This window comes from Anopheles maculipalpis, chromosome 3RL (assembly GCF_943734695.1).
Source record: "Anopheles maculipalpis chromosome 3RL, idAnoMacuDA_375_x, whole genome shotgun sequence".
NCBI classification, from domain to species: Eukaryota; Metazoa; Arthropoda; class Insecta; order Diptera; family Culicidae; genus Anopheles; species Anopheles maculipalpis.
In genome coordinates this window covers 57,776,994-57,802,379 of record NC_064872.1, presented here as the reverse complement: position 1 = coordinate 57,802,379, position 25,386 = coordinate 57,776,994, and the positions used below count along the sequence as shown (strand labels likewise).

Genomic DNA, 25,386 nt, shown 5'->3' with positions numbered 1-25,386 from the left:
AGATAAACGATCGTTTTACTTTTTTTCACCACATTTTCGTGCTGCTTTTAAAGCAGACAGTCTAGTTTCGGAAGAAAGTAAAAACAAACGTTACGGGTGGTATGTTGATGATGCTGCGGCTACATCCCCCCCATGCATTAGTGTTGCCGTATTTTAATTCGTTACCCAAATAAAAGACACCCTTCAGGGTGTCTTCCCTCATCTTTCAGTTTTCCTTTCATGCATACAGAAAGAGAACTGAATTTAAAGCTCTCACACACGGACACAGCGTTCAACAAATCCCTTATATCAGTCCATCGGTCGTGAAGATATATTCTTCAGTTGGACTGCTTAATTTATTAATATCGTACTTTGTAGTCATTATCGTTTTCATCGTTTTTTTTTTCAGGAGTGTGGTGACTCTCTTCGCAATGGACACAGGTGACAATCTACCCGCTGGTTTAATGGTCCGAGCAAGGAGGAGACAAAGTAAGGTCAAAGACCGAAGACGCCACACATCCACCAGGCGTAACATTATCTAGTTTAAGTTCATTTCCCTTTTCTCTTTGGCGCTCTGGCATAAGGCTGGTACCAAACGATGACTTTAATGCTGCTTTATGAGGGCACTAGCACGGATTGTTTGGGCAGCATGATATCTTCCGATGCGTTGGCGTGTTAGGTGGTCACCGGAATGGTAAGTGAGATTTTATGAACTGCAGCAGTGCGAATGCAAGCTGTTTTTGAATCTCAGTTTTGATACATTCCGATAAAAAGGAAAAAGATATACACATTTCTAAGTGACGAACCCTTTATCCAGTTATAAAAATTCTAATAAATTTAACGAGTTTTTTAGCATTTAATTTTATATAGAAATCGAACGGTATTGCTAGTAAATTTCTCAAAAATTCTCCAGGTTTTAGTTTACGAACTTTGAAAGTTAAGTTTTTTTATAAATTGATCATCGGCAATAGATCTCTTTTCAATTCTATTTAACAGGCTAATGATTGCTCGGATGTTTGATAATTTCCAGCATTAAGTTTTGGTTTTTCAACTTGATCTGTCACAGACCTTTGTACCTGTGATACCTTCAGTACCCAAAGCCAAAACGTAAAAATAAACAAAACGTGATGCGATATAATACTTTCGACACTGTAGTTAAATTAAAAAAACTTCGAAATCTCAAAACTATGGCATTGAATATACCTATTACTGGCTTCACTGCATAATGTTTTCATTTCTCCACCGTTGCAACCTTGTGAGGAACTCCAAAGTGCGAAATTTGCAACTCTAAAAGCCAAATTGTACACTCATTTCATGGCTCATATTGCAAACCAGATGAAGTAATCGTTCATTTGTAGAAATATCTCTTCTAACACCTTTCATGAACAAAAATGAGACTCACCGCCCGGTGGCTTGTTTCGTTGAAAAGCTCTGGAAAGAGTATGTACAGCGACATGGTCGGCAAGCGACCGGCAGGAATCTCCCGAATGTCACGACCTCCAAATGTCACCTAATCAACGCCACCCTGTAGACGATGCATGCTGTATCTGTCATCGTGCCGTCACTTGATCTGATGGATGAAAGCGATCGACAAACAATGCTTTTTCCGTCACCCGGGCGGTGATCGTGCACTTGATTATGATGTGTTTTCTTGCATCCCCGAGAGATGGATATGTTTGCCGGCCCGGTTATATTCGGGAAGGGCACAACCAACCAAGATGGAAAGTGATAAGCTGGAACGACTTTTTTGCGCAATTGCGCTTTGGTGCACAAGGTGACAGACACAGCTCGATGCAACGATCCTTGACGGTTCCGCTTTAGCGGCGAGAAAACCGACAGACAGATAACCAACATTGCACGATTCTCACAGCACACCAACCAGCCAACAACGACGACGAAGCGTTCAAGCATTTAGATTACATCTATATGATTATTTTCTTTCTTCCTTCTTGTTCCTCTACACACGCGCACCGTAACGAACGAAAGTGAAATTAAAACAGTCGTTGATGGAATGATATTTCCCGAACTCAGCCAACCCGAATTGCGTTGAGTAAGATATTACTTGTTGAGGAAAGTTTTGATCGTTTCAACAAAACTGCAACCGTATAATAAGCTCATCGCAGCTTCAGCTTATCCCACCAAGCGATCGGAACAGAACGCATTCGTTGCACTCGGCGGGCAGAGCTTTTAATCTCATTAGGGATTTCTGTGGCGGCTGGGAAACACACCAACACAACGGATAGTATTATTTCATGTTTCGTACAATTTTCTTCACCCCATTTTCCTGTCTGCTCTTATGACCTCATCCCGAAAACCGATTAGAAGCCTACCCGTGTCTGCATGGGGTCCGCGTGCGTCTATAAAGTAATAAATCTTGCCGCAGCATCCGTCCAGGTTGCTGCTAGCAGTTAGGAGCACCTAAATTCCTCCAATCCAAGCTCGTACACGGTACTAAGGAACGCCAATGCCAATGACCTGTGTTCTGGTCGGATTCGATACGGCTTCAATGAGAGCAACGATGATTTCATTGACCTCTCCTCCTCCGTGAGTCACAGCTACTTCCGTTCCAGAAAGGGACCCCGAAAAGGTCAGGGAAGGAAGTTGATAAAATAAAATCAGATGAAAATGAGATCTTTAGCAGTAAAATTTCAAACAACAACAAAAAAAGCAATGGGCGGTCGTAGGGTTCGTCACTTGCCCGCCTGTTGTGTTCTTCCGTGCAGCAAGCGATTCCGTTTAGTGATTCCGTCCGGTATCCGGGATGGGTCGTTCGCTCGGCCGTTGGTTTGTTTTAAGTGGTGATTTGCATTTGCTTTCCTATCCACTAGCTGGGTAGCCGTGATTTACTTTACTGCATTGTGAGCTCTTCCTTTGCGATTGGTGACAATCTAATTAGCAGCTAGCGCGAAGTGAAAGTGCCGCCTTATCGGGTTTAATGACACTGGTGGTCGGCTTCGGTGTTCGAAAATTCACTTAAGCGATTCATTTACATTGTGTGTTTGATTGAAAACGGAGTGAAGCGAAATACTCCCCATGTCTTCCGCTTCCATTCAATCCTTGCGGCAACAAAGACAGCAGCACTAGAGGTTGATTTTGTGAAAAACCAAATTGGCCCGATTTTGGTTTCGCCTACCATTATTATGCCAAAATTTGAACAACTATGTAAAACTAAACTTGGCAGCCGAAATATCCTCGGCCTCAAATGCATATGATAGCTATTTCACCGGTACCCCACGATCACGATTAGCGAGCGAAATTGTTCCAATTAAGGGGAACGAAAGGGTAGCAAAAACGGACCTACCGGTCGACCACCAAATCAAACCAATCATAGTCGAAAATAGCACCCATTTCTATGGCCCGGTACGACAAAGCTCGAGCAGCGCGTGCCAAAGTACCCTAGAGCAGTGCCGGCCGATTGCTTGTCGTAGACATCCGTTATTATTTCATCATAAACGTGCATGATGGAAGAAAGGCAATCGAAGGGGAAAAGATGGGATGAAGTTGCGGTGACGTGCGCACACAATGTTAGCTTGTTCCCAGGCCCAGCAGCCGACGGTGGAGCAAAGGAAAATGAAAGTGTTTTCCGCAGGTGGATGATAAAGACTGGACTGGTCAACAGGTGGTGGCATCGATAGTCTTGCGAGACTTGCGATCAATTCCAATCGGATGTGGTAAATTATCTCTTCTCGGTGGAATGGAACATGAGAAGAGTATCGAAAAGGGCTGATGCTGCTGTCAGTAGGGAGCACTGTGGCAGATTACATGAGCAGGCGCATTAATCACCTGATAGACGGGAAAAAGACTGCAAACAGACACTTATAGATAAACTGTTTACCGTCCGCAAAGAAAGCATGATTTGTGTTTGTATGGGGTATTGAGGAAAATAGCGAATAGACATATAATATTTAACATAGAACCCTAACTAAAATTTTCTAAAAATATTTTTTAAACCACTTTGGGAAGGAAAAATTTATAACATGATATGGAGCTCGTACACGATATAACGCAGGGTTCTTTATACAAGTTGCTGTCATAAATACCTTTAGTTTGTAGAGCACGTTTATAAGTTAGTGTATACCCAACGTGAACTTCAAGAGAGCACCTCGTGGTCCGTTGAATTTGAAATAAACTATTGCAATACTAGGAACAATTAAGTATTTTGTCGTCTAATATAATTTGAGCCTTCCTAACGCCATTCACGTGGAGTAATTTTGTTCGTCAATTCCGATTATACTAATTAAACTAACGAAGAACGTTAGAAGTGGTTATACCACATAATGTAAGGAAAACTCGCGATAGAAATTCTACTCAAACTACTCTTTTCCTCCGGCCTGGAACCATCCAGATTTTCATTGCTTTTAATTAATGATTGGTGTTCGTGACTGATCAGAATCTTGCCAAAAAGTAGGAATTTAAATAACAGCTGGTGTAAGCATTCTATTGCACCAGATACACTAGAGAAAACAAAGGCTTTGTTGTCGAGTCAATTTGAAATTTTCAAAACTTAAATCCAGAAACTAGAGCATCCTTATAAACGGCGAAAGATGTTCTGGACAAGATCGGAATTATTGCATCAAACTTACCATCCATGTCGAAAACATAGATGTTTCAGTCATTGAGAATGAACTGCTGACGCGTCATCGATCGAGGAGTCTCTTTTTGCGCCTCGCCTGGCCTTTTTTTTGCTGACCTCTATTAGATGACTTTTGACAATACGGCGCAAGCCGTCATACTTAAAAAAATAAATATTAGATTACTTTATTCTACTTCATAAGACGATATTGTAAATCCTGCCTGAATGTTAGATGCAAGGAAAATTGTAATTACAATGTATGTGTTTGACCACCAAAACTGGGTTTTCTACCCGTGATAAAAAATCAAAGCATTGTATTTGATGATAAAACGAATCTTCTCAACTTAAATTCTAGTATTCGTCCTATGTTAGGGCGATAGTGGTAGAGGTGATCGTTCCGTTCCCCTGTAGAGAGGATTGACCATCCAACGAAGTCGTTCTGTGACGTTACCTAGCCAAACAGTTACCTAGTTTAGATTCTTTCTTTGTTATTCTGTTTATGTCACTATCATACCCAGTTTAATACACAACAGTAAAATATTAATTTTGATTTCTGTATAAAATTAAGGCAACTATTAATTTTACGGCATTTTTGTTTTAAAACATTTCCAGCATATACTCCTGTTTGCAAAGGTAAGTTGCAGCGTTCAAGCAAATTGATAACAAATTACCACGAACAATTTTGCAGAGTCCGATCCTGCCTCTCCACAGCTTCCATTTCAATCCCTGTTTTTTGTTGCACCTGGTGTGCGCAAATATTTACCCCATTTCGCGTGTGCTGCACCCTTTTCGAAACATTAATCTCCGATTCGTTGCACTGCTGTTGCTGCTGATGCCCTTTCCTCACACTGTTTTCCCACAAATTTACGATTTTATGCGATTAATTTTCTCTCCACAGGGGGAGTTGCTTGGGCTGTACTAGTCTTTGTTTGTTCTGTGTAAAGGGCGATGCGGTGTAGCTTCTCATTTTCATCTTTATTGACCGCCAATTAGCGGATCCAATCATCAAGTCGCTTACCATGGAAGGGATTCGAATTTCCCCCCATGAGCTCGCTGCCAACAGAGAATGGCACCGTTTCGGACAGCAGACACAGTAATGTTCCTTCTTACTTTGTTGAGCTTTTCGATCGGCTGGTTTTTTGGTCACGACGGTGAAAACGAAACTTCCAACGCCCCAATCGATATGGTCAAAGGTCAGGTTGGGGTGTACCAGTCGGATGTATGGTATAGATCTATTTTCGATCGTACCACACCGGTTCCATTCTCACCAGCAAGCGTTCGAGAAAGATTACTTTCATTTGCGAGCTTCCAGCACGTTGCTTAGCTAAATCGAACAAAGATGCCCAGCTGGGCAAGGGAATGGCGAGAGCTATTTACAACTCTAATGCGCCCGTTGCTGGCGGCCGGTCTTATCGTGCCTTTTCCTTGTGCCTCCATGAGCGATTCTTCGAGGGCCATTGCGCAACGACGATTTGGCAAATTGAATTTATTGCGAAGGAAGCTGTGGAGCGTCCGCGAGCGCCGTTGTTGAAGCTTTATTTCCGCTACACTTTACGACCGGGCAGTGACTGGCTAGCCGCAACGAATCGATTTGGGCAGTGTTTGATACGGTCGATAACGGGGGTCTCACTTAGGAGGATGTGGAACTAAAGCGAACGCGGAAATTGCTGTTTAGATCCTTTTAAATAGGTGGAGAAATGTCTGGTAAAAGCTAATCGACTTCTTGACGGCAATGTCGCAATCATGCCAGAGGCCATCAGTTACTGAATACTATTATAACTTGAGCGATAGTTTGCAGATTTTGTGGTCAAAATATTTATTTGAAATGTGTTTAGCTAAAATAAAAATACAATCTTTTATTATTAATGCTCTTGCCAGTAATTCTATTTCCATCAAACAATTTGGGCTCAAATACTTTCATCAAACTCCAACACTCTCAAGCGCTATCAATGGTATAACAGAAAATAGCTCGCTGATAACGTCAGCTGCTTCTGCTACCAGCTGCCGGTGCAGAAAGAAAACCGGAAACCCAACCAGCTTACACCAATCTGTGCACGTGTTCATCAATGGCAACTGTTGCTGCTAAAGTGGCACGAATGGAAAACCCTCATGGGAGTTTCGTGGGAAAAAAACACGAATCATCCAAAGCGACCGGAACGTGTGGAAAATGGAAATTATGTAAATCAACGCCAACACCTTTTTTTTGCTATTTTTCTTTTACTTTTCGCACTACAGTTGCAACATTTTCTCTCCGGCAAGAAATTACAAACAAAGAGCAAGACGCTTATTTGGTTAGCCCTCCCCAACAGAGGTAATATCATTGAAAAAAATTAATAAGTTAGAGAAAAGCAAAGAAAAATTCAGCTGTTTTAGTAAAAATAAATATAATCCTAATCTTCTTTACAATGATCAAACGAAGCTGACAGCTAGGATAGCCACCAAGTTACCAGAATTACAAATAATCAATTAACACTGACCACGAATGACATTCAAAGCTCTCGAAGTGCTTTAGTCGAAGCTCACATTTAAACATTTAAACTCGCCTAATCTCTGCTTTAAGTCTCGGAACTGGCACCAGCCCACTCATTACTCTTTAAGAAGTATAATGGCTGCTAACGAACCAACTCCATGCTCTAGTTCCGTTCGACATCTTACCTAAACAAACCATTCCCGCCGTAATGGGTCTTACGTTACCGGCCTTTTTCCGCTGGATAATTGGTTGCAAAGACCGGTACAACTGCGGCGGATGCTGCCTTGCTTCGTTTGCTGCTTTATCTAAACACACCCGGAGGAAATGTAGTGTGAATGCACATCTGCACTTCACCGCAAATGGAATCACGCAGTGCAGATTAGTTTGTACGCTAGTTTACTTCACTCTCTCTCTCTCCTTCTCTCCCTCCCTCTCTCTCTCTCTCTCTCTCTCTCTCTACACACACATCTTGCTTTTTGGTTAGGTGGAGTAGGAGCATTTCTTTTATTTCCCGCGCGCTTATCTTTGTTTGTGTATTGTTTGTGCGCGTGTGTTTTTCCCGTTCATGGATGGAATGCAATCTAACCCGGAAGTTTCGGCTTGCAATGCCAAGGTAATATAGTATCGATGTACGAAGAAACGCAGAAAGATTCCCTTTCCGGTCTTTTCGCTTGCAATCGCTCAAAAGTTCAGTGAAATGCTTGATTTTGGCGATGACAAATCGGTGAAACGGAATCCCTATAGCTAGAAATTAACCCCTCCGCCAGCCGCTGTCCAGAGGGAGCAAAAAAAGTGAAACTTTACGTCTCAACCATCTCGGAAAAGAAATCAATGCTTCTCGCATCCCATCGTCTCCCGTGTCATATCGATAAGCCGGAGCGAGGAGAGTAAAACGGTCAATGGTTGGCGCGTGGTGTAGGTAAATATTGATACAAGCCGCTTCCACCGTGTTGGCGCGCTGTAATAATTTCTCCTGCTTGTACGCACTCCTGGTCCAGAGCCAGGTGCGTGACACACCTGACCGCACACGATGGCACGCAGTTGACAAATGCGTAGATCGAGCCTTGAGGGAGCAACCACCGAACCTCATTGACACTGCATCATCATTGAAGAGTGTCTCTGCGAACCGACACAGAGCACCACGACCACGACGCAATCGAAACACAAACACAGGGAAAAACAAAAAAAAAAGCACAATTGACTTCCCATGCCGTGATCGGTTGGCTTTTTTTTAGGTTTTTGTTTCTGCCGCTGGCCAACCGATGGGGAGGAAAAAATGTAAATAAATAAATAAATCAGCATTTTGGGGATGGACCACGACCGAGACCGTGGCGGACGGATGCTGAGGTCATGGTAAGATTTCTCTCACGGCTGCTGCTGTTGCTGCTGGTGCTGATGGTTTGGAAGATGAACCAGCGCGACAGGTGACTGCAGATTCCGATGGTGAAATACTTTCTAAATTTCGCTCTTCCACCTTAACGGACCCTGCGTTGCTTCCTACCCTGCCTGCTGTAACGTTTTGACCGAATGCGCCGTAATCCGATTGTGTGAAGTAGGCGACAAGAGTGTCGCACAAAATGATGTTATGAATGAATTTTCTAATTATTGTTTGAAGAAATTAAACGTGTCTGTTTGATAGAAAAGAAATCTTGTTAGCTCGACAATTTATTGCGTAGAGTAGATAGAAAGTGTAGATAATTTAATGTAATTTAATTATTTGATTAATTTTCAGCTACCTCACATAACAATTTGATATAGTTTTTCAAATAATTTTTTTTTATCTATTACTTTTGTACAACAAAATAGTTTTTATTTTAACAACGAGCTATTAAAGTTTATGGTTTATAATCTTCCAAGAATGTTCTTTCCAAATAAAGCTATTAGATTTTAATTTCAAATAAACATATTGAAAATCAAATTATTAATCAGGTTCGTTTCCGTAGGCATTGAAGTCTCTCGTTTTTTACAACTGTCCCAATGCATTACTCCTTCTTTCAATATTATTTAAAAATCTTTGCAAACGTTTTTCGATAAAAAATGATTAATCACTGTCCTAGAAAGAGTAAATTACAGCACACCTCGTCGAGAAACGGACCATATTAGTGCATAATACATCATACACTAGCATCGAAAGTGAAAGAAACCCGTAACTCAACATAACGGATGGTCGATCTGGATGCAAAACTTGTATTTCTCGTTGCGACTGCTGTAATTACGGTTTACCATCCTCCCAAGGCTCACCCATTTCACTGATCTGGAAAGTGATATTGCGTTCATTTGCACAAGCGCACAGACAAACACACACCCTATTTTACATCCTGCATGAATCAGCAGCGTTGGGAGCCCTTTGCTTTCATATGTTTGTTGATTTATTTTACTTTTTTTTTGGGATTTTCAAAAGGCATTAAAGGCTAAAAGAAACACCTTCGTCATCGTTGTGAAAATATGATCCATTTAAATGACCATCATGCGCAGGAGAAGATTGATACATTTACGCATTTCACCTTTTCCGAGAGAAACTTTCGGCACAAGTCACACAGGGGGTAATAAAAAAATAAACAAAACCTATCAATCAGTTGTTGCGAACGTACAAAACAAAAACACGAGGGCAATGATTGACTAAAGGAATGCCCTGGAGCGATCGTATCCTTCAAGTAAAGTATGTTCCATTACGCCCGTTTCAATCTGCTGGAAAAAGCTTTTTCACACATGTTTCAACCATGTTTGGCACTTTACACAGAACAATTTCTGTGTTAAAAAAGTGACCAATTCAATAAGTATGAAGTAACGATTTCTGTTTATATTTAAAGCTTTTCCAGAGGTTACCCAAAATACATTTTTGTTGAATTTTTGACAAATGTTATGGAAGAAAAATTCCCCACTTTCTTCGCCATTATTCAAAATTGAAAAATGATTAATTTGGAAGCATCAATGTCTGAAACGAAAGTGAAAATGGTGTCACTTTGCATGATCTGCCCGACAAGCCTCAACTCAAACCCGTAGGCGAACAGACACACGAAAAAGCATGTTTTGGAGGGAAAAGTATTTTTACCAAACAGAAAAAAATGCGATAGAGCAGCAACGACAACTCACTTATTCACATCGAATGACCACAACGCGATCGCGACCCACTGCAATCACTCATCAGCAAACACAAAACTCGCGTTGTGTAATGAAGCTATAAATTCGAACACCGTGCGCGCAGCACCCGCGGACGACCTCAGTGCGTCTTCGTTGAGCAATTCCGCACATCCATCCAACCATCATTACGGAATTACGCTCCCCATTTCGGTTCCTCACAAAGTTCCTCCAATGGAAATGAGTTTGCGTGCGTGCGTGTGATCGAACAAGGTGGGCGTGAAGAAAACGTGCTCAGATTTGGAAACGTGTAAGCTGCTGATGCATCTTTCTAATGTGCAAATGTGGTCGAATAGGTGATGTTAGTAAACAAAAACAACCGAATGTGGTACGTGAGGTGCGTTCGATTACGTCGCCAGTGGAAGTGTTTTGAAATTTTTCAAGTAAATTAATATTAAAGACACAACAACAAAAATCTAAAAATTAATCAAAACTTACCAAAACGAACAATCTCATCGTGGTGAGATAAGAAGAACCCGGAATGTCTCGAATACTGTCAAGCTTACAGAAGCTTAAGTCACTGGACACTGGTAAAGTGTGAACACTCTTTCCAAATGCACTCTCACACAAACACTACACCAAAGAAAGTTACTATTCCTCCCGACGCCGAACGGCAACCTGTAAACGGAGCTGTAAGAAGGGTAAAACAATCACTTTAGCGTAAAATCTAGATCACAACTCCTCAAACAAAATCACTTAATACAATCAACAGTACGTGCACATTACAGTTGCTCGAAAAGGGGTTCGTGTCCTGTTTCGATTGAAGTCTTTCGAATCGAAATATTGAAATCGTCTGCATTTTTTATTTCGATTCACTTACTAAGCCCTAACAATTGCGAATGTACGACGAGGTTTAAGTAATGTTTTCCCACTTAAGCTTTACATAAACATACACACTCAGCACTTGTGATTCTGTGATTTCGTTGATCATCCGGTCACGATTTTGAACTGTTTCTTCCTTTCTGTACAGCACCTTTTGGCAACAGCACTCGGTCAAACTACAACGGTGCAGGTGAAATTGTTTCGTACGATTAACATCCACTTGTGGAATGTCTACTCACCGCTAACTAATTAGTCATGTCACGAACATTTGGCTGTATTTATTTCGCACAAGTTAGATGTCACATGTACTTGGACTAACTTTACCAATTTGCGCACTATTTTTGTACCGGGCAATGGAAAGCTTCTAACTGTCTTAACGCGAATTGTCTAGCAAATAAAAACACAATTTTTGCTGCTCGTTCCATCCTCGGGCGGAAGTTCGTCGCTTATTGTGTGATAGAGCTTTCTCTCGTTCTCACGGCACTGGTACATTGGCTTCTTCAGTTTCGCACGTTTATCTTCGTTTAACTCACAATCTTGGCCACTTGGAAGTTTGTTTTTTTTTGTTGTTGTTAACGCTGCCACTAAGAAACAGGATCACCGTGAACGGAGAAACATCACACGCATGCATGCCGAAAATTCAATCAATCTTCCTTGTTTTGCTATTTTTTCCCTCCGCACGTTCGATTCATTTCGTAGGCAATTTTTTGTCCCACCAAGGCAGGGAAACGCTTCTGTGGGAACTTCAGTATCACTGTTACTCCTGGACCTGGGAGGACCATATTTGCACTTAAAGAGAAGGTTGGAAAAATTCGTCTTAATTTTCGCTTCCCTTTAGCAGCTCTCAACTCTAAATGCACACGCACCTATCCACACAAACACGCACACATACGCACGTAGGAAACACTTAGTACCATCTCTTTTTTTTTCAGAGAAGTTTTCGCATTATTTTTTTCAACTTTTTCTGTTGTTAAATACATTTCATACAATTCGATTTTCTGATGCGAATTTTCGCCCATTCGCTACTTTCACTCTCACTCGCTATAACTGGCCGGCGTATGGAAGCGTATGTGTCGGCAGACACTGTCCCAGGACGGTGTGAAGCTTGCAGAATCGATCATGCCGCGTCACGAATCGCCCCCGGGGCTATTCCGCGCCAACTCCGGTCAATGCATGACCTTACGAATTTGTGTGTAAAATAAAGTGGCAAATCGCAGCACCACAAACCGGCAACAAAAAAAAGCACAAAAAAAACCCCTGAAGCAACGGTCAACTTGGTAGCCACACGGAAACGTTATGCACTGAGACACTGTGTCACATCACCGTTACAGGAAACCGATTACTATACCTTTCGACGCTGACTGAGAAACGCTGGCGCGCGTCTGTCTCGCTGGACAGTCCGTGATCGTTTGAGCTGCCGGTCGGTTGGTGAAACAAATTTTTATAAAAGCAGCGTCCGACCTTTAGGTGCCCCGGCCAACAGCGCCGAGAGTAAGGTGAGTGTAGGCAATTTGGTTTGGAGAGTCGGTTGCGATGCGGAGCAGAAGCTTCCCGACCGCGAAAGCTTGTGTGAAGCCATCCGGGGGGATATTATCGTAGCGGGAGCAGGCATTATGAACACACTCTCACTCTTATTTGGTTTTTGAGGTGTTGCGAGAGTGAAGCTTTCGCCGATGCGGTTTAAGCTGATCCGGCACGATGAATGCATGCATGCAAAACGTTCATTCTGGTTGGTCTGGTTAAGTTCTGGAAGGTGTCTGGCAGGAAAACGACGAGTGGAAATGTTAATCAATTAATTGACAAGAAGAAAATTATTTGAATGTACCACAAGTTGTATAAAAATATTTAAACATTTAACTAAATTTAACTACTTAAAAATAACAAAAATTTAAAATGGTTTGTTTTTTGACGTATTAAAAATTGAAAATAATTTTTAATATACAAAATAATAATTTAAATAGTTCATTTTGAAATGAATCCTTCGCAAATGAACCAAAAAAGATCAAGCAGAAAATTTTATTCGATCTTCCATCCGATCATCAAATGAACACGATCACTCTCGCTCTCATCGGATGTTCATCTTTACTCGTGGGTTTTCCACTTGCTCTTTCGATGGACTCCTCAGGCGTGAGAACGTTCACTTTCATTTGCTCTTTGAGAAGCATCGGGAGCTTTCTTTGAACGAGCAAAAAATGTGCTCACAAAGAAGAGCTAGCTATAAAACAAAGAAATTTATTTCAAATTCTGTTTTGAACGTTTTTTTTTGTTTTCGTTTAAAAAATCAATCGATTCAAATCGAATTAGAAAAAAAATAGCCGCAAAGATGCATCACGGTGACATTAACCTGCATCGTGTTTCTATTTCACGCACGCGAAACGATGCTAAAAATATCAGACCCAACACAACGGTGTGAAGCAACTGGTCAAGATAAATTAGTGAACATTGGGCGTTGCTTTCGTTGTGGCACAGTTTCGCAAATGCTCGATTGACTATAATTTTAATCGGGCAAAGACTGCGATAGACACGTTGCGAGTTTGTTGACTTTTAAAAGATGCATCAGCGACCTTCACTCGTAGCTTTGGGGGGAGCGATGGTTGACAAACATGAATGCAAAAGGAATATGATTTGCATATGCAGCGGTGCGCTCTGCTCTAACGGGATACTTAATTGGGAATAGATTTTTTTTTAATGAGAAAATTATAGGATGATAGTTTTCTGCAGTGAAAAGTGGCATTTGCATCACGTTTGTGCTACAATTCCTCAAACAAAAGGTCATTCGAACGAAAGAATGGGTATGCTGCATTTCACAACTAAACGAAATTATCGGACCCAGGACGGCTCGTCAAAAATAGGCATATATTCTTTTATTTAAAAACATCCTGGTCACGGCACCAAATTTCTTACAATGTGCGTATTAATATCAAACCAATAAACGGCATGCTAATTTGATAATACACCACAATACATCTCTTGTTCAATTAATAGTAGTCTTGTACGATATAGTAATCATCAACCCTCCTGGAAGGTCGATGAAAGAAATTTGTGTACTTCGCTTTCATCCCTCAGCCTTCTAACTAAGCCCAACCGTCCCAAATAAACCACTACTTTCTGGACACGCGACACGCAGTACGATCATTCACGATCAAACAAGCGTTTGCCATCATCGTGCAGCTGTCCTCCTCCATTGCCTTATTAATTGACGACCAATCGAACACCCGTGGCTGGAACTGTTTGCGGGCACAACAACGCCCGATAAACCTACAATCAACTTCGATTGTCCGACGCTCCCATAATCTATCAAATACCCAACATCCAACCACGGGACGACGACACACTAAAGTGTTGCGATGCACAGAAGCCCACAAGCTCAATCTCACCCCAGACGGCCAAGGTGTATCCGGACGCCCTAGGAACACTCTATCATTACGATCCCTTGCCCGCCCTTCGTATGCGCCCCATCGGCCATCATCCGGATTTCAAACCGAACGTCTCACCGGTTCCGGAGCAAAACTGGCCACACGCTCCATTTGCTCACTGATCTCCATTAATCATCATTCGACAGAGCCTCGCTCCGGTACAAATATCGTTACACCGTGTACACTCGAGAGGATACTGAGATGGTTATTGCATGCACCGTTCCCGATCCTGGGCTGGGGATCGTTCAATTTATCCAACGGAAAGGGCTCACTCACCCTCTCGCTCGGTTCCCTCTGCGTGCGCGCACGTTCAAAGATCGATTTAATCCCGAGGGCGATTGAACGGAAGGGAATAAATGTTGAGTTGTTGTTGAACTGCTAGACAGCTGGCTGGTCATCGTGATCATAATTTCATCACGCACGGGTTCTTTCTTTTCCTTGTCCCTTCCAGGTACGATCGGCCCACTCCTGGCACCTAATCGTGTCGGGTGGGTTAGACTCAATCGATCATTATGCAGCGTGCGGCGCGTGCCGCCATTGATCATGCTGGTACGATAGTTTCCGGAAAAAAAGGGAGAGTGTGGTAGGGTTGTACACGAAAAAACTACTATTGCGTAATGGAAGGTCAAGTTGATAGCTCTGTTAATTGTATTACCATCGATTGAGTATGAAGAAAGTTCTAAAACAATATACAAATTCAAATAAAAGTAAACACCAAATTAGTTTATTCAATGATTGTTTAAGGGAGACATGATTATTTGGCCTAAAAGAAGGTACATTAAGTGTAGATTTACTAAACTAAGGAACAAGATAGTTTCTTCTTCATTCGCTTTTAAATTTCCTTTTTTTAATTTTTCTTGCAGTACCTCATATATTTGTACGCATTTTTACATTTTTGTTATATTTTTTGTACATATATTTAAGTACAAAAAGAACACTCAAAGTCAAATGCAACTAAGGTTATTCTGATAAATTGGAGTTTATACCCCTTGTATCTATCAAGTTGGTTATTTTGATAATGTTAAAAATAATATTTTCAAGCAGCGACACCTTGTCTTGTCGTGACAACGTGAGAGAATATTATATTCTTGTTATTGCGTGAAGGATGTCTTCGTTCATTGGTAAGCATCAAGTCTCATCAGGAACTTGTCTTGTTTCTACAAGACAATCCCAATATTCAGGACACCATACATGATGTTTAAACCCAATTTGACAGTTACGGCTCTGCTAATAATTTTTAACTTGTTGTACCAACACAAGCCATACGTCGCTCGAAAGCTAGTGCAGTGTACAACTAGCTGTACATTTTTTAAAATTAACAAAAATGTTTTAAACGCCCGAATTGTGAAAAACCATAGCGTGTATAATGATGATTCGCGATGGTAAGTCACAAAGAGTATGCGCAATGTCCTTTGAACCCCTGAAAATACATGTATTGACCAATGATCGGCCATATGTGTTTCAGCAGGATTCCACATCTTCCGAATATGTGGCCTCCTAACTCGCTGGATCTTAAGCTTCTGAACTATTTTATTTGAGCCGCAGTTGAACGTGACACTAACATCAAGGTGGTATTAGTGAAGAAAATTAAATCCGTTTTTAAGGCCAGGATTTGATCTAGATTTCGGCGCTGGATCGAGGTCCCCATCGATGCCGATGGTTGCTATTTCAAATAATTCGAATAAACAGGAAGGTAAATCAATCTTCCTGTACTTTGTGTCTTTGTTTTAAATGATTAAATTTTCTTTATTTTGTAGTCTTTTACCTAAGCAGCTATTAAAATTTAGTTGAAAACCCTGTAAAACCAGTTTTTTTACTTGCACTTCAATTACTTGTGCAGAAATTTACCGTTTATCATTCATATTGCACAGTCAGTGTACTAAGTTTCTTCTTATACACGACAATTTCGTAAGGTGCAAGACTGCCATTTATGGTTGAAACGTGAAACCTATCCACCTAATCGATTACTTATAGTAGGGTGCAAATGTCAACAGATTCCTGTACAATAAAAGGTATATGTGACGTTCTTTATTACTAAATTTTGTTTAAGGCAGTGGAAATCATAAATACCATAAAAATTACCTCATAAAGATTTTCCTAAAACCAAAATAAAATCCCATAAAGTGTAATAATATTTATTTCAGAACAGACAGCTGTAATGACACCTTCCCAATGCTTTCAGTAGACAAATCTGTTAATTGTATCATGCATTTAGATCCATTCATCAGCCAAATTAAGCGCTTCTTCACTTCAAACCACCACACAACAAAAGCTGTTGCAAATTGAGCCACCAAGGCCTCTGAAATGTCAAAAACACGTCCCAAATGGATCATCTTCGTCGTTCGAGCTCCTTTTTTTATCGGTGTGTGAAAACAATAAAAAGCGATATTTCGTCAATGCCGTCGTACTGCTACCGTTTTTCGTGTCATAAACGGGATCATCATAATACGCAAATTAGTAGCGCAATAGTGTGAGGCGACCTTGTCACAACGACACAAACGTTCATCATGTGAAGCACAAAATTAGGGTACACTTCAAGACTGTCCGCGGTGATGTATTCGGTTGGTTCCATAAACGAAATGTCATTTTCTATTGTGCAGCCAAAAATGTCATTTGAGGTGAAGAAAAGTGTCTCATTCCTCTTTCTATTTCAATATAATGTGTGTTTTATCTATTGGCATCATAACGACATGATTGCAAAGTGAGATAGAGCCAGCATGGACACAACCCCGTAGCAATATAGCTCTATTTTTCGCATCAAACTCACAACAAGTAAGAAGGAAAAGGTGCTATTTTTACCGTACCGACAGCTCCCATTCGTTTCGCTTCCCTTTTGATGTTGGCAAAACTTTCTTTGCAATGACCGTACGCGACCCTTACACTCCCTTTAAGATCATTGTCCTTCAGGGTACTACTGCAACAACGCCCGCATCGTGCAAGGGGCTGGCATGGCAAAGCATTATTCATCGCTTAAGCCGCTCCGGTATTTACTTGATCGTACACCAACGTCACCTTGCTCGTCACGATCGGACATTGATGGGCTCTAACCTTTAACCTTACCTCCACGGGAAGAGATCTGTTCCTACTGCGGACAGGAATCATCCACTTTCCTTTCGAGAAAGTCCCCATGAAACGTTGGGGCGTTTGCCATCGATTCACAATCGATTCCCTTACTAAAGCCCCGTAGCCGTCGACGGGGCTTGATGCTCGATGAACTTTTCAGGATGCTTCTTCTTTATCATCTGGTTCCCAGGCTAAAGTGAATGAACACATTTAAACAACCTTGAGCGTTTTGTCTGGAACATGGAAAATTAATTTATGCTTCTACTTCGGTTCCTTTTGTTTCGTTTATTTGCGAAAGATTTGATGGAGAATGTCTAACAAGACAACATAAAGTTGTCTATTTCTAAATGGCCAACAAAAAAAAAAAATCACGACGAAAAGTTCAACGACATCCTGCCGCTAGTGGCATATTCGATCCTCGGCTATTTTGCAATCTCATGAAATCCTTTTTCTCCAACAATATGAGGGAACATCTAAACTAAATTTAAGTCAAAAGAGCCCCAGCTGTGTCCGAAAAAAAAACCCCGACGAAAATGGTGTTCGAGACGTTCCAGAAGACGAGTTCGATTTCGATTTCATTTCAACACTCGCTTTCTAGTGTGAAAATCTAAACCGACGACATCCGCCAACAACTCGTTTCGGCATGTGTTTCGATAAGAAAGAAAAGAAACTCGGACTTCTGGCTCAACACACGCACGCACAAACAAAAATGTCAAGCCACAAAAAAAAGGAACCAAGGAATCTGTGGATGATCGTGCTGTGACCCGCTTTTTATGCTAATAAGTCGACACTATCGCTCCGAAGTCCCGTGGTTAGGCTGAAGACGCACCACACCATACGTCACCGCCGGTTGTGTACGCCGGTCGCTAGGCAGGATCAGGTTCTGCTCAATCCGTGCTGGGAACATCGAACTCATTTGATTTATTTCAAAATCCATAACCCACATCTCCTACAGCAGCGCATACGCAGGTGAACGCAGCACTGGACGCACGAACTTAGGCATGATAAAACACCAAGCTCTTGTATGCACTATTGAAAGATAGCCGCCTAATTTGCATTTAAAATCAACAAAAAGCTGACAAATCATGCGGCAGGTAGAACAGGTACTGTTGAAAAGTGAATCTTCCCTTTGCGAAAGGAGCGAAATTTATCAATCACTGTTGCAACTTGAAGCACGGTCTCGGGTAGTAGAGAGATGATTTAAACCGATGCTTAAAGAGTGATGATGATCGTGACCGATTGGGTGGTCTATGTGGGGTTACATTGACATTTAAAGACCGTAAAATTAGGGCTTACACGGTTACTGTATCTGTGCCGCATCCAAAAACGCTTGTCTTTTTCGATGCATGACCTGATGCACAAAATTTCACAAAACATGACAAACAATGGTACAAGATCGCGCTGTGATGCCTGATCAAGATCTTTATCAATTAATCAACGCTTAAATTCGAACGAAAAATTGCTAACAATCCTACAAAATTAAAGACGAAATGATTGCACGTGTTACTTCATTTTGCATCAATTCTAAAATTAGTTTTGTGTTATAAAATACTTATCTTGTCCAAGCATTCAACTCACCGCTGTGAGCTAATGGACGACAGGTACTTATAACATTTTCCAAACACAAAGTACCAGTCTTAGGCTGCATATCTCTCGCAATGGTAAACACATGGTCATGCTTATACATGGACATGGCAAAATTAAATAAAATGTATCAGCATATGTTTAAAATCTTAACATTCAGCTCCTGTCCTAATTCAACGATTTACTGCTTTTTTATTTGCGACACGGGTCCATGAACTAGCTCATCTGTAGGAAAGCAAGCACCGGCTTGAATGCCTCAAGCGAGCTTTTTCAGTGAACTGCTCACATTAATCGTAATACAACAAGCTACTTGAAACCAATCCTAGTCACGGCGCCAGGCAGCAAAATATGAGCAACAATCATATAAAAGAAAGATCAAATTCCACAACATCAAACATCACAAGCATGCTCAGACATCTCCCACTTCCGTAAGATGTACTTTTTCTTCTTTTTCCGCATTTGGTGGCCTTCACACCAGCCAAACGCACCTGCGCACTTTACCATAACCTTGCACTGAAAGCGAACATGATCTCCCGATCCATTGCACATACACGTAACAGAAGCCGACAGCAACCGCTTCATAGATTTCCACCGCATTAGTTTCTAGGTTTGCTTGCTGCTGGCGAGCAGCAACAACATAATTGCAATCGTGTTTGGATACGAGCTCAGTTTATTCGTATGCCAAAGATCAAAAGTAAAACCTGCGCAATTCAAGTGCGATGTGATCTTACAAAACATAGGAGTTCTTCTGGTGTGATGTAGTCTGCTCCTCATTATTCGGTGTATAATTTTGGCAAATAATAAAGCTCATCACGTACTCAACACGTTTCGTTTGCCAAAAAAAAAAACCAACAAAAGGCTGGTGACTTTAGCGCGACAAATGACACTCATCTGCATAACAAATGCACATTGTCCTTCCGTTGGTCGATTCATCGCATCCCAACCTGAAGAGTGCAATCAATTGTGAGTAAAGCAGTGCCTGGAGAGAAATGTTAAACATATACAAAGTAGCGTCGATCCACTAAAATCTCCCTGCAACCTTCCTTTCTCCTATCCTGCCGTCTTGGCTATCGGGGTCGCATTCGTTCGCAAATTTTGTCTCATTTTTCACGTCTTAAAGTGGTCCAACTGGAAGACTGCATCTAAGAGGAGGTGTGAAAAAGAAACACCCGATATATCGCACCTCGTTTACAACACACGGCACGTACGCATTCGCGAAAGTGGATCCAATATCGCTCGATGATCGTCATCCCCCTAACCCAGTGACATTAAAAGTGTCAAAAAAGCAAACAAATGCTGCTTGTGTGGCTGCCGAGAGAGGATGCCTCACTGGTACCGTCCAACGCGGGATCATAATCGATGGTAAACCGATGCACGGGTACCGAAATTGGGGCCACATCGCTCCAAACCTGGTATTGGTGAAGGTCGCGATACAGAAGATGTGAACGAATTTAGATGCTTCGTTGAGGAAATGGCTTCCGAAAACGATTGAAGTTCAATAATGGAGATATCATTGAAGGTCAACAGTAACGGTGGAACTTTTGATTCGAAGACACGCTTACAGTCGGAAGCTAAATTGAGATGTAGTTGAGAAACTTTCAAACTTCATCATGTACAAAATTATTGTGAAAGGAAATAAAGTCACGTTTAGGCTAGCGTATAGGGCGGACCGATGATTGAAGCGACGACGGCGGAATAAAATCCCAAACGGACCGGTGTAAGGCCAGGTATCAAATAAATCTAGTAGACCAATCGATGTCCAACAAGTAGATCGTTAAACCAAAGAGAAGAAGCATAAAGTATACCTTAAAAAGTATAAAAATTATAGAAACTGTAACTGAAACTGTTAATATATGCTTAAAAATGCCAAATTTCCTGATATAAAAAGATATGTGTATAAAAAGCACAAAATGTTTAGTAAAAAAACATAAAAACACGAAATATAAGGGGGATATTCCTTGGAATCAATGTACAACATCAGTACAAGAAATGCTGAAAATTCCATACTCCGTTATACTAAAACTAAATTAAAATAAGTAAAAAAATTAGATATATTTTACAGGGCATCAATTAAAATGAATAAGTAACAGCTTTACAGTGTGTATCTCATGCTTTAAAATCATTTTGAAAAAATAGATGATCTTAGATATCTTAGGCTTTAGCATATATGGTATCAGATGTCACGGAAATGAGGAACAAACGCCGCGGAAAAAAAATTTAAACTACAAATTAATTTTGAGCAATATTCAGCCAGGCCATTCTTCAAGATTTTTTTTTTATAAAACATTGTTTATTTAAAACAACTTAAAAACTAGCTAACAAAAGAATAGTGGGGTACATGAAGGGACGACGTACAGGTTTTACAAAGAACACTTAAGGATATTTTCATCAATCACAGCATTGTTGTTTCCAACAATGTGGATGATGTAGTTTGCAAACAAACGTAGGATAGGAATCCTCTTACTTATGCTAATGTGACTTAAGATAGGTAAGAGGAGGGAAGGGAAGTTGAGGTTGTGGTTTGGAACTATGGCTTCCATAGCCTGCATCAGTATGCTCCAAGCACCAGACACCCTGGAGCACAGGGCAAACTTGTGCTCCAGAGTCTCTGACCGGGAGCAGAATGAACAGGCTGAAGGAGCCCTATTCATCCTGTCGAGCAGCATTCCGTGTGGCACCATGTTATGCACCAGCAAGTACAGCAGAATAAAAAATATCTACTAAATAAAATAACACTTAAACTAAAATAACACTTAAACACTTAACACTTAACACTTAAACACTAAAAGAAAATACCTTATTTTAAAAGTAAAATTATTTATTTATTGTTTATAAGAGATGAATTTTAACTGGTCTTGTAAATACATAAAGTAATCAACCGAAAACAAGAGTACTTTTGCAATAAAATAAAACACAGTTAAATAACAATTGCATAGCGTCGTATCGCTACCTTATATCATAAATCTTATCTGATGGAATATCTGTACATATGTGAATGGACCCACCCGTCAAGAAGAGCAACGTCATGTCATAAGTGTATTATTAGCTTCAATTACAGGGAAATACACAAACCAGATAAAGAACAGATTAGATTTGGACCAAATGGACTGCTATTAGCCCTTTCTATGCGGGAGCTCCACCATTTGTGCTGTAATTCAATTACATTCAAACTTCCCCAGTGAGATGACATTATCTAACCTGCTTTCAACACGTACGGGTCAGTACGACTCCATTATTCACCGGCACCCTCATGATAGTTGTTCTCACGTTCCTTCCTTACCGTGACACTTTTCCTCCTTGCTTTTCCCATCATTTTCCCATCTGCCATGGATTCTTGGGCACGTATCTGCATGGTGGGGTTGTTTGTGCACAATAAGTGAGGTTAAGTAACGTCCTTTAACCGAGTGACCTGTCTCTTCCACCTTTCCAATTTTCTTTGTTTGTTCGACTAAGGCTAAACTTTTCACCTCTTGACCCCAATGAAACCAGAACACGATCTAAAGTGCATTCCGTTATTGGTTGCACTCTTTGCCGCAGAGGACGGAACAAACAAACAACGCCGCGGATTAGCAGCGCGGCGTGTGGGAAAACATCGTGTACGATGATGTTTTATTTAAGACCTTCACGTAGGCGACCACCGACCACGGACACACACGGTGAGGCAGGAAAATTCCAAAGTAGCATGTAGCAATTTTGAAAAGCGAAAATTTCACGTTCGCTCCGTTGAATGATAAACGGAAAAACAATACGCATACGACAAAAGGTGGGCACAAGAGCACGGCAAACAAGAGCACATTGCATCAATCCACTCTCGCCCGGTCGCTCCAGCGATCTTGGTGGACGGCGGCACCGTGTGTGCACAATTGCATAGCGCAACTCGTTGCATCGACGAATGCACGCTGCCGCCGCCGCATTTTACACTTTCGGTGATGCAATGTTTCGGTGCATTTGGGGATGCATCAATTCACATTCGTGCTCGCCGTGCTCGTTGCAACTGCGGAAAGCTCGTCTCGGTAAAATACAGGAAGATGGCGCTTCGGTGAAGATGTTGGTTTATGGTGATGCCGTGTACTCTGAGGGTGATTCGGGCCTGCTCAGTTGCACTTCGGTCAGCCTCAGCGCGGTGTATCTTGACCAAATCACACTATGATACGACCGAAAAACAACTATCAATGTGTGCAAAGCGATGCACTCAAATTGCATCGCCGTTTAATAATCGGTGCAGCGCGATCGTCAGGGTGTCGTTGCGCACGTGTTGTAATGGTTTTAGCTTACTTCCAATATCAACCATCTTTGCACAATTCGATAAGTGAAGGGACCGCAAAGCGGTACCGAGCAATGTGAGCAAACAGGTGCTGAGGATGAGGCGCACAGCCAGTGCTACGAAAGCAGGTCCGCAAACCTGTCAGAAGCTGTACATTTGAAGGCAGAATGATGGCAAACCACCGAAAGGAATTATGCCTGGCAGCTCGGAGCGAGTGAATGGACTATTCTAGCGAGGAAGGAATTCATCATGCTCAACCGGGAGTGATCGTGAACGTGTGAACGAATTGCTAACGATTTGTAATTTTAAATTTCATCATCCCTTGTTTGTTGTTCAATCTTCAGATAAATTTGTTCGCTGATCATAATGCTAACGAGTATTCAATTTTGCACTGAACTTTTTGATTTTAAAACAGAAGCAAACATGACATGCAAAACGTATGAATTCACTCACCCACACGCGAGCGCACATACGAGATGAATTGGCAAAAACACATGTTTTAATGAGATGTGTGTTTGCGTGGTAATAAATTTTACTTTCATCTTTTATTTTATTGGTGTTGTTGCTTTGGTGACCTAAATTGAATGTCCGAGTGTAATCTACATTGCCAAATCATATGTGGCAGTCAATGAGAGAGAATGTTCCCTTTATGTTTAGCACTGTTCTGGAGAATTCAACATTGCTTTAACCAAACATTCCAATGCTGATGTTTATTCTACATTCGAAAGGTATACATTTTATATACAGTTTTATACCACATTGCAACACATTACTTTAGTAAAATGTGAAAGCCAGGAATGGAGCCACATGTGTAATCGTTAGGAAGTTTGATAACAAACCTGAAAAAATATATTGGAGTTGTATCATATCATTCGTTAGCGTCGGATTCCTTAATTCATGGGTCAAGTCATGCAGTGGCGGGCTTAACAGTACGAGGAGTGAGCGACAACGGGGGTCTCGAGTTGGAAAGCGGTTCGAATTCACAAAGACCCTCTCGGACGGTCAGCAGATTCAATGTTATAAGGTCCCCCAAACATCACTCCACGCAGGTCCTCCGAGCGGCTAAATCCACCTCTGAAGCCATGAGTCATACACCTAAGCTGTCTAGACTCTAGGTTTTTACGGTATTTTTAACACTCTTCTCTAGCACCTTTAGGTGAAAACCCTCAGCCGAATCACGAATATTTTTCATCAAATGCCTGGCACTAGGCCAGGACATGTAACTGAAATACGCTTGTGGCCATCCTCAAACCAGAAAAGATCACAAGCATCCGTAGAGTTGCCGTCTAATAAGCTTGCTCTTTTCGTTGGACACAAACTTTTGCGAGGATTTTTCTCGATCAGTTACAGCAGCGGGAGTAACTGCAGATGATCCTAGCGAGACCGGAACAATTTTGCTTTTGCGCATGGGCACGCCTTCGGTAAGATGCCTAGACCTTACCATCGTTTGTTATATGATCTTCCGTGAACAGATTTTTTTCTTGTTTATTTATAGAGGCTTTCAGACTCTGAGACTACATTCACCTCGCTACTGTATACAAAAAGTGGTTAATACTCATACAAAACTGTTAGCGTGAGAAAGTATTGCGATTGTGGTTAGTTAATAGTTAAAACTATGTCTTAAATATCCCTATAACAATTACTGAGGCGTAAGGCGATCTAATAAGTCGGTTCTGATGCAGTCTGTCCAGTGATTAGATTGTCGCGTAATCGTTGTCTACTTGGCAGGTGACTCGGTGTGTCGGTTATCCATGGCACTCGGTGAGGATGTGACGGATAGTGATGTCAACGACACAGAAGCAGCAATGGATGGAAGACTGGATTTGTTGAGGATATAGGAATGGGTCAGGCCTGTATGTTCTATTCAATGGCGGGATAAAACAGATGTCATCTCTGCGGGAAAGGGTGCTGGGTGCTTCTGTTGGAAGAACCCGATCGCTGTTACCCAGACGATCAGCTTTCTCGTTTTCGTTGATTTCAGAATGACACGGAATCCAGAATCTATTGTCAAATTCCAACTTTACTCAACTTCCAAATAGATTTAAGGTAGAATAATTTACCGATATTTAGCAATATA

At 41.3% G+C, this 25,386-nt stretch overlaps 2 protein-coding genes across 4 annotated transcripts in view; both read right to left on the bottom strand.

Annotated features, from left to right (window-relative positions):
• Nucleotides 1–25,386, bottom strand: part of LOC126562266 (uncharacterized) — a 472,552-nt gene that overhangs the window by 408,104 nt on the left and 39,062 nt on the right. The window lies entirely within an intron of this gene.
• LOC126563378 (programmed cell death 6-interacting protein) overlaps nt 7,225–25,386 on the bottom strand; it is a 292,351-nt gene continuing 274,189 nt past the window's right edge. The window contains exon 4 of one of the 2 annotated variants that reach the window (XM_050220014.1): nt 7,225–7,236. The gene's annotated coding sequence lies outside the window, so the exon portion shown is untranslated. The remainder of the gene's footprint in view (nt 7,237–25,386) is intronic. The other variant, XM_050220017.1, reaches the window with a different exon arrangement.